At 42.5% G+C, this 9,731-nt stretch overlaps 1 pseudogene; it reads right to left on the reverse strand.

Moving 5' to 3' along the window:
- Window positions 1-835: 835 nt before the first annotated feature.
- Window positions 836-1,217, reverse strand: LOC100767049 (annotated as a pseudogene).
- Window positions 1,218-9,731: the final 8,514 nt, after the last annotated feature.

Genomic DNA, 9,731 nt, shown 5'->3' on the forward strand with positions numbered 1-9,731 from the left:
AGCAGAGAACCACCTTTATCTGCTTGGTGCACACCTTACACTCCATGTTTGTGTCAATGCACATATGTAGGGTGTTTTCAGAACAAAAGGATCAGACATCAATGAGGACAAGACACACAGCCCAGGTGATCCAGCCTCACAGACTCCTCCAGCCAGGATTTCAGTTAACCCCTGCCTTTTCCCATCTCACAGAGACTGGACGACTAGTGATACAGCTAGCTCTCCTAGGGTTTGACCACTATCCTAATTTTTTCAGGATCCCCCAAAGACACCATCACCCCCAGACAACAGGAAGTGATTTTGAGAATACCACACCCACATTACCAGGAGGTGGGGTTGGTAGTTTTTGATCATTCAGTGGATAATAGATGTTAGTTTTCATTTGGAGGGCTGGTTATAAGCTGTTATAAGTTGTTTAGGGAGGAACCTAAACAAAAGAAGTTAAAGGATTTCTTCGTTTTTTCAAAATTAATACTGATTTTTTAAAATGTGAATAAGACTAAGTCAACTTTTTAAAGCAAACAGGCCATAACAGTGACACTATTTCAATAATCAAGTTCCCATAAAATGGCATTAGAACAAAGATCTAAGCAAATCTCAAAGACAGTAGATTAGTAATTAGAACATCATGCAATGTTCATTTTAGCAAGAAGCTTAACAGGTAATAGAAGCAACATATCACATGACATTATAAATTCAAGTACGCAATTATAATTTACAGATTATAGAAATTCTCCCCTTTACAGCCAATTGCTTTTGAATGGCTAAATTTTAGTGCCCCCCTTAACTAAATGCCTATTCAACAAGCCAACTGAACAAACACATCTACCCAAATTTACATCCCGGAATACCTAAGTAAACTGAAGACATTATTCAGATAGTTCCATGCATTTTCTTCGTCTGTGTGATCTGACGCAAAGGACATGCTTCTCTCTTTGCTGATCCTAAGCCACCACACCCTGCTTCTTCTGTAACATGGTTCTCTTTCCCAGAGTCTTTAGGGGACAGCCTGAAGAATTATGCAATGCCTTTTTGCCACTTTGGAGCTGGGCACACACAAACTGGATTCCCTCCTGCATTCTTATTTCCAGCTTTTCTCGACAAACACGATGAAGAGTTTGTGACAAAGGTGGAAGAGCCAAGCACCTTCCTCGGGGCTCGAGAAGCCACCACTTTTCTGTAGGCTTAGGAACGTAGTCTGCTTTGGTCCACACCATGTTCACACAGGAAGACACAACTCCCACCAACTCCCTAACTTCGGATGTCTTAACTGGACAAAAAAAAAAAACAAAAACAAAACAAAAAAACGGATTTCTTTCTTTTTCTTTCCTCTGTCCCTCTTTCTCTCATATCTAATGCTGGAATAAAAGGGATGACAAAAAGGGGGGATATAGGAATGATCAGATAAAAGGATGGATTGATGAATCTACTTTTAAACTAAAAAGCAACTACTAGTTTAAAATATTTTACATTTGTATTGATTTTTGCATATGGATAGTAATTTAAGGTTATTTTTGTTACAACATGATGTATATATGTTTCTACTCTTGTTTAAGGTATTGTACCTTTGCAACTCATTTAAAAGTTATAGTCCTTGAAAGCTGTTATTACAAACTGCTTAGGATAATTAAGAAATGCAGGTTAACAGTTAGTCACATATAACAATCAAACTTGTGGCCATGTTAGGTATGTTTTCAAGGTTAAACACAGATATATTTTAGGTCTTCAAAGATCTTCAGAATACAACATTTAAGATGTTTTAACAACATAAGGCTTTTCACGACAATGAGATATGTCTGCACCTGGCAGCATCAATCTACTTCAAAGAAGATGATACGCATTGAAGAACTTCCTTATAGAGTTTGCTTGATGGCAATGCTAGCCGCTAGGCAAGAAACTGCCCTTGCCCCAACTGCTTGAGAGTATGCTCTCCAAATTGGACAAGCAAGACATAAAAGTTGTGGACTGCTGAACTTTGCCAAGGCAAGACAGGTAAGTCCTTCAAAATCCCTGCTTCACAGAAAAGTCTGTCAGATATTCTGGGCCTGTAGACCAAAGATGGATGCTCCAACATTTCAGAGGAGCCTTGGGTGACTGTCCAGGCAGCCAGCTGTCTCTGTCATTTCTATAGTTTTGGAAGTTGCTTGCTCTACACTTTCTGTTTACTTAGGTAATAGTTGATCCTTTTGAGGTCTCTGATGGGGTTGAAGACCATATAGTTATATTTTTACAGTTACCAAATTTAGAAAAGAAACTCACAGGAGAGATGTGAAGTTTATAAAGGTTGAGAGACATAAAAGTTTAAGTAGTTTATGTAAGAGAATGTTTTAATATCTAAAAAGGTATTTTTAGTTTGGTAATACAAGCAAGTTATTATAGAAAATGATTTAGGTACCAAATTTTGGACTCACCAAGGTAGGACAGATAATATTGTACTGTCTCCAAAGTTGCTAAATACAAATGGCCTGGACATTGTGAATGTAACTCTTACCTGATAATTGTTCTTATTGTAGATAGTTTATTGATGCTAGAGAAAGAGCCTTTTATTGGATTAAAAGGGGAAGATACTGAATAACCTTTTGTACACCGTGTGAAGATGTGTTTCAGTTCTACCTCATCTGCCTAAGGCACCTTCTGATTGTTTTAATAAAGAGCAGAACAGCCAGTAGCTAGACAGGAGAGGAAAGTTGGGACTTCCAGGGAGAGAGAGAGGAACTCTGGGAAAGAATCTGAGGTGAGAGATTCACCAGCCAGACGTGGAGAAAGTTGGATGTCTGGCACTGGGGAGAGGGGATGTGGCAGAATGTGGATTAATGTAAATAGGTTGATTTGAGTTTGAAGAGCTCGTTGGGAACAAGCCCCAGCTAAGGCCAAGCTTTCATACTTAATAAGAAGCCTCCTGAGAAGAGGAGCAAGTGGAAGAACATGAGGGAGCAGGAAGATTGAGTTGGGGGATGAACAGGAGAGCAAGAAAAGAGACACTTTAACAGAGGGAGCCAGTATAGGGTTACAGAGAAATCAGGCACCAGGGAAATGTCCAGAGATCCACAAGGATGACCCCAACTAACAATCTAAGCAATAGTGGAGAGGCTGCCTTAAACACCCTTCTCCAATAATGAGATTGACGACTGACTTATATGCCATCATAGAGCCTTCATCCATAGCTGATGGAAGCAGAAGCAGAGATTCACAGCTCAGCACTGAGCTGAACTCCTGGAATCCAGTTGTAGAGAGGGAAGAGTGATGAACAAAGGGGTCAACACCGGGCTGGTGAAACCCACAGAAACAGTTGACCTGAGCAAGTGGGAGCTCACAGACCCAAGTTTGACAGTCCTCCTAACTGACGCCCACATTCAGGGGGCCTGGTTCGGTCCAATGCTCAGTTAGGAGGACTGGGCAGTCTGTGGGGCCTCTGGAGGTGGAACCAGTATTTATCCCTGGTGCACCAATGGTCTTTTGTAGTCCATTCCCTATGGAGGATACTCTCTCAGCCTAGACATACGGAGGAGGCCCAAGGCCCTCCCCCAAATGATGTGACAGATTTTAATGATCCTCAATGGAAGGCCTCTCTCCCCCTGGGGAGTGGAGGGGGGTCAGTGGGGGTGTATGGGAGGATGGGAGGGAGAGGGAACTGGGATTGATATGTAAAATAAGATGTTCTCCAATTTAAACAAATAAAAAATAAAGCAGTACTTAGGAAAAAAACAAAAAAAGAAGTCTCTGGGTTGCTTTTTGGGAGCTGATGGTCCTAAAAAGACTCATTTTAATGCACACCTGACCTGGAGGATCCTTGACTCTATCTATCAGTGCGCTAGGGGAATCTCGAATCCTGTGCACAGGGCTTTGCCTGGGTCCTGGTGGTGTGGCTTAGGTGTTCTGCGTCTTAAGCACGGAATGAACTGGAGGCAGTGGGGCCTCCTTGCTCTTTGCTCTTTGCGCTCAGCACACCCACACCTGCTGAACTTTCTGGGCAGCCAGCCCCTGGCTGCTCTGTCCTGTTCACTTTCATGCTCTTCCTTTCCAAGTCTTCACTGAGGCAAACATTTATCAACAGCAAACCTACTGGATTCCTGACATTCAAAAATCCATATTAACATTGACATTCAAATAGCGGGTAAGGGGAATAGTCTTCTCTTGAGGAGTTGATTGAGGTCATGTTTATTCAGCAGCAGCAGCATGGTGAAGAAGCCTTTGGGGGCAGTAGGAACAGGAGTGCTATCTCTTAGACTTCTCATTTGGCTTAACTTTCATCTGTTTTGTATGGAAGTATTTTACACGAGGTTTCTTTCAAAGCTATTTAGCAGCTTTAAAAACCACGGCTGGAAAAACCCTAGCAGTATAAGTGCCCATGGAGCAATTATGAAGACAAGAGACAGGAGAATTAGCTTGTGGTCCTGCTGTTCCAGTCAGTGCAGGGGAAGACACAGCTGCTATAGGTTTGGGTGACTGCTTCCTCACACACCTGTCCTTGGCATGTGAGTGGCATGATTAACACTCGTTTTCAAGTACTTACTTTAGTAACATTGTGTGAACTTTAGTCTACAGTGGCTGATGTCCACCCAGTAGAGAGGAGAGTCCGATGCAGTTTCAGTAGGCTAGAGGGGATTTTATACACATAACTTCAGCCGTTTTCAACTGTACAGTCCAGGGCCCTTTGTTAACATGTGCAATGTGGCTGTGTTACTTTTGCTGAATACCAGAACCATCTAATTACCCTGGAAGGTAATCTTTTGTTTGCATACTAATGATTCAGCATTTTCATTTCTTTGGCTTCTCAGCCACTAGCAGCTTCAAATCTACTCTATATCTCTGTGGACTGGAAGGTTCTTGATCTATCACATAGCTGAAACCATACATGTGGGTTTCCTACCTCAAACAGCATCTTCAAAGGTTATCCACATCTTAGTATGTATCAGTGCTTTGTTCATGTGTGTGTGTGTGTGTGTGTGTGTGTGTGTGTGTGTGTGTGTGTACATATATTCCAATAGTATTCCATTGTGTGGGTATGCCATATTTTTCTCTATTGCAGTTTCTGTAATTTTTTTTTTTTGGTTTCGGCAGCACCCCATTCCTTGTTCCTGTTTCTTTGTTACTGGATACAAAGGGTGATATTAAATAAGGATAACGGCTGACTACACCATGGCCTCCTTCTGAATCAACTAGTGGCCATTACTGAACAGCGTAGGAACTACAGTTGGCTCTGACATTGAATGAGTCACATTGTCTCCTTGTGGCTCAGTTTCCTCTGTTATAAATCAGGCTTGATGACTGCTTGCTACCAATCTCCCAGGGAGTCATGAGCAACTCTTGTTAAAAGCCTTCAGGTTCTCAGATGTCAGACACAACACATCATACCTAACTACAATGTAGCACCATAATAAGCAGCCTCTGGCTTGTTTTTTTTTCTAACTACCTTTTTAAAAATTGACAAACATCAGTACATTTTCCCAGGCATGCTGAGTGTACTTTTTTCCCTTCCCAGAACATGCCTTACTCTACACCACAGTAGAGGCCTTCTCAAAGAAGACCTGAAAAGGCTTTTGTATCTGCCTCCTCCAGTGCTTTGCCTGTTATTCTATTTCAGAATGAACACTGAGTGGCCTGGGTTATTGGGCACACACTCCTTGATAAGCTGAAGACTTTTGGTTCCATGATCTCATATAGTCCTGATGGCAGCTGTATGATATAGACACCATTAGAATTTTAAGTACAAAATAACTGAGGTCTAATGAAATTGTGAGGTTTTTTTCAGAGTCCCAAAGCCAGGCTCTAGGAGAGGAAGGATCCAGCCACTCAGAGTCTGAGCAGCTGAAAGACCTGGGGAGAATTGTACAGAGGTCTGTAAGAAGCAATTGTACTACATGATTGGAGAGCCCAGAATTCACATCCACTCTCAGAATGAGATATCATTGGTTAAAACGAAGTCACAGTGGACTAAGGTGGACCCAATCTAATAAATGGTGTTACCATAAGACAAAGGAGAGGGGGTTCCCAGTGCCAAAATGAAGAGGGCTGGCAAGCGCAGAGGTCTGAGTGATTTAGCTGAAATCCAGGAACCTCCCAGGGCAGTAGTTCTCAACCTTCCCAACACCTCAATACTTTAAAACAGTTCCTCATATTGTGGAACCGTCATCCGTAAAACTATTTTTGTTACCACTTCATAACTGTATTTTTGCTGCTGTTAGGAATTGTAAATATTTTTGGAGATAGAGGTTTGCCAAAGGGCCATGACCCATAAGGTGAGAACCACTGCCCTAGTGCCACCAGAAGCCACTAGAGCCAGGCAGTTAAGAAAGAAACACCCGCCAGAGCCTCCACGTGGAGCTTGGCACTGCTGATGCCTTGATTACAGACTCCCAGCCTCCAAAACTATAAGCCAATAAATGCCTGCCACTTGAAGTCACCCAGTCTGTGGTATGGCAGCCTTTGGGAGCCAGGACACATACCTTCTTAACATTTATAGTATAGCATGTCCTCTTTCCCACTCTAATCTTCATTCAGAGTTGTATTGTGTGAAGGAGCCTTCTCAACAGATCTGTGCACATAGTTAAAGTCAAGCAGAAGTGTAGTGAAAAGAATCACTGGGTCTGTGTGACCTTTTAACCGCTTGGCTGCCGTGGCTCTCAAGAAAGGAAGATGTAAGTAGAAGGGAACAGGGTTGACTCTGGAATGGGGTGACGTCTGTGTAAGTAATGAAATAAAAGGGGTGGATTAAAGCCTAGGAGTGATGCCCAGAGCGGTAAAATGACCAGTGTTTAAGGTTTGTTCAACAAAGAAGAGAGAGGTACTCAAGAAACAAGGCAAAGAGCGAGAAAAGTTTCTGAAATTAAAGCATATTTTGAATTTAATATTTTAAAGAGAGCATCTCATTTAGGCCAGGCTAGTCTTGAACTTGCTATGTAGCCAAGGATGGCTTTGAACTCTAGACCCTGCCTCCGTTTCATCAGTGCTGTGCCACCATATCTTAAGTTTGTAAGTAAGAATACAGAATAATGGATAACATTATGACATTTCAGATACATGGGTCATCTTTCCTTGTTCTTATTTGTGCCTCTCCTCACCCTCTTGGGTCCCTTGTCTCTCCAGTGTTTATCAAGATTGATTGTCTGGTTAGTAGATCTAGAAACAAAAGGTAAACTGGCTGTTTCACCTCTGCAATGAGTAGAGCTATTAACTGAAGGCAACACTGAGAGAATTTTTTTTAAGTAATGTAGAACGGGGGAGTTCTGGGTGATCTCTCCCATCTTGATCAATTGGTTCATCCTTCTCTTCACTGCTAAATCTTACCCAAAGAGCCTAACTAACTTCTAGGCTGGGAATCGACGAGCCAGCCAGTTTTCCAGAGCAGGCAGAAAGAGCGGAGCAATGACCCACACGGTCGGCTCCGAATCCGATCCCAATTCCGAATCAACTGTCTTGTGATCGTGGCTGAAGTTCCTCTCAGTTTTCTCTTCTGTGCCACACACATACCGTGTAACGGCGAGAGCTGAAATGCCTGCACACGTGGAAACGCCCTTTCACCTAGTTAAGTGCAGGGACCGTACAGGTTGCCACCAGTCCTCAGAGATTCAGGCAGGAAGCAGGCCAGAAGGCAGCGGTGAGTGTGCTCTTTATTCTAAACGCAATTAATGGTGTCAGGTGAGGTTTCATGAAAGCCCAAGTTCATACATCAAATGAATTCCACTATTAACTTGATGATATCCCAAATTCATTACTGCACACACAAGTCTTAATGAGGAAGCATACCTTCTGGGTGCTGTGAATTAGAAGCTGATATAAAACACAGAGAATTGAAGATGGAGAGATGCCTCAGTGCTTAAGAGTGTTTTCTGATTTGAGTTTGGTTCCAAGCACAGGTATTCGGTGGCTCACACTGCCTGTAGCTCCAGCCACGGGGAATAAATGCCATCTCCTGGTCTCCGCATGCATGTGCACACACACACACACACACACACACACACACACACACACACACACACTCACCACACACACACTCACCACACACACAATACACCACATACACCATACACGCACACCGCCACACACGTACACACACACTTGTGCACACAAATAAAAGAAAAATCTTTTTTAAATGAGATTCTTAAGTAAATACACTAATGCATAACATTTTGTCTAAAACTTCTGATATAAAGTATTTTTCAAAAATAATGAGAATGGATAAGACCAATCTAGTCCATGAAAAGAAACAGGGTTGTTCCCAGTCTTCTTTGATATATATGTGCAGGTGAGAATTGCAGAGGCTTAGAGAAAGCTTTTACAATAGCCCATTCTCCTTTCTTCTCTGTTTTTGGGTTGGTTCTTGGTTTTCACTTTGATTTTTGTTATTGTTTGTTTTAGGGTTTTAGATTTCAGGGTCTCACCAAAGAGATTAGTCACTTAGGCACCTCTGATAAAGTTCCCCTGACATGTCCTATTCCTAGCCTGTCCATTTAAGCATATCTTTTGATGACCTTCTGAAACTCATCATTAAAAGAGTCCCAGGACTTTATAAAAATCTGTTCATTCATCCCAATAACACACCAAGAAGAAAATGCCAAATCCAGTTGTTTTTTTTTTTTCCAAGACAAACAAGCTTGGAAATCCATTGACTATGGGATAGGCAAACAATTTTATTTCCTTGGCAGAATTATTTTTATGGCAAACACTTTCTCTTCAGCGATTGCATCCAACGTGATTCTTAAATCCCGCACAACTGGCCACCATTCCCTATGCCAATCTGTAGTCTGGATATGAGATCTTGTAACATAATGGCTTGCAGAGCTGATAGGAGACTGGAGATTGTCACTAACCCCTTTGTGCCGTTTGATCTTACACTTGTTTCTATTATGTGCTCATCGGCAGCTGATTGGCCTGTTTTCTGTGCACTGTGAATATTCATCTCACAGGAATGTTGCCCGACATTAATGACTGAAAGAGCTTTCACATTCATTGATGAAAGGCAGGGGTAAGTACAGAGTGCCATGATTGTTAGTCCTCATCCTTGCTGTTAGGATTGCTGGCTGTCATTAGTGTTTTATTGGACCCTCTCTCTAACAATCGTGTTGATGATGCTGAAGTTTCTCAACAGGATTCTTAGTCCATGATCAGTCCTGGTTATCTACTGCTTTGTTCACGCTGTCAAGGACTTCAGCTAATTGAGTTACAAGGGTTTATTGAAAATAGTTGGTTCAGAGTTGAAGAAATCATTTCAGCTTTTGCAAGCAAGATGAGAGGTAACTCTCAAAAAGTGGGGGAGGGGGGAGTAGTTATGTTTCTTTTTTAAATTGTTTAATTATTTTTATTGACTGTTTGGGAATCCCACCTCATGCACCCTGATCACCCTCACCTCACAATCTGTCCCCTTCCCTATGAGTCCCCCCACCAAATATCCATTCTGTGTTGTCTATATATTCACCAGAGATGGCAAATTCCTAGTGGCCAGCCCCTCCACCCTCTCGACAAGGTAAGATGTATCTTTCTCTGCTTGCATCTTCACTGGAAGCCATCAGCTGAGGAGAGCTGAAAGGTGGCTCTCAGGGCCCACACCACCATCTGCACCATGGTGCTGTGGGCCAGAGAGGGGCAGGCCTGCTTCCTGTGCTACAAGACATGCCTGGTGCCAGAGGAAGCCAAAGGAAGGCACCAGATCCCCTGGGACTGGAGTTACAGATGTTGTGAGCTGCTATATAGGCGCTGGGAATTGAACTTAGGTCCTCTGGAAGACGCCATGT

The sequence above is a fragment of the Cricetulus griseus genome (genome assembly GCF_003668045.3).
Source record: "Cricetulus griseus strain 17A/GY chromosome 1 unlocalized genomic scaffold, alternate assembly CriGri-PICRH-1.0 chr1_1, whole genome shotgun sequence".
In the NCBI taxonomy this organism is placed as follows: Eukaryota; Metazoa; Chordata; class Mammalia; order Rodentia; family Cricetidae; genus Cricetulus; species Cricetulus griseus.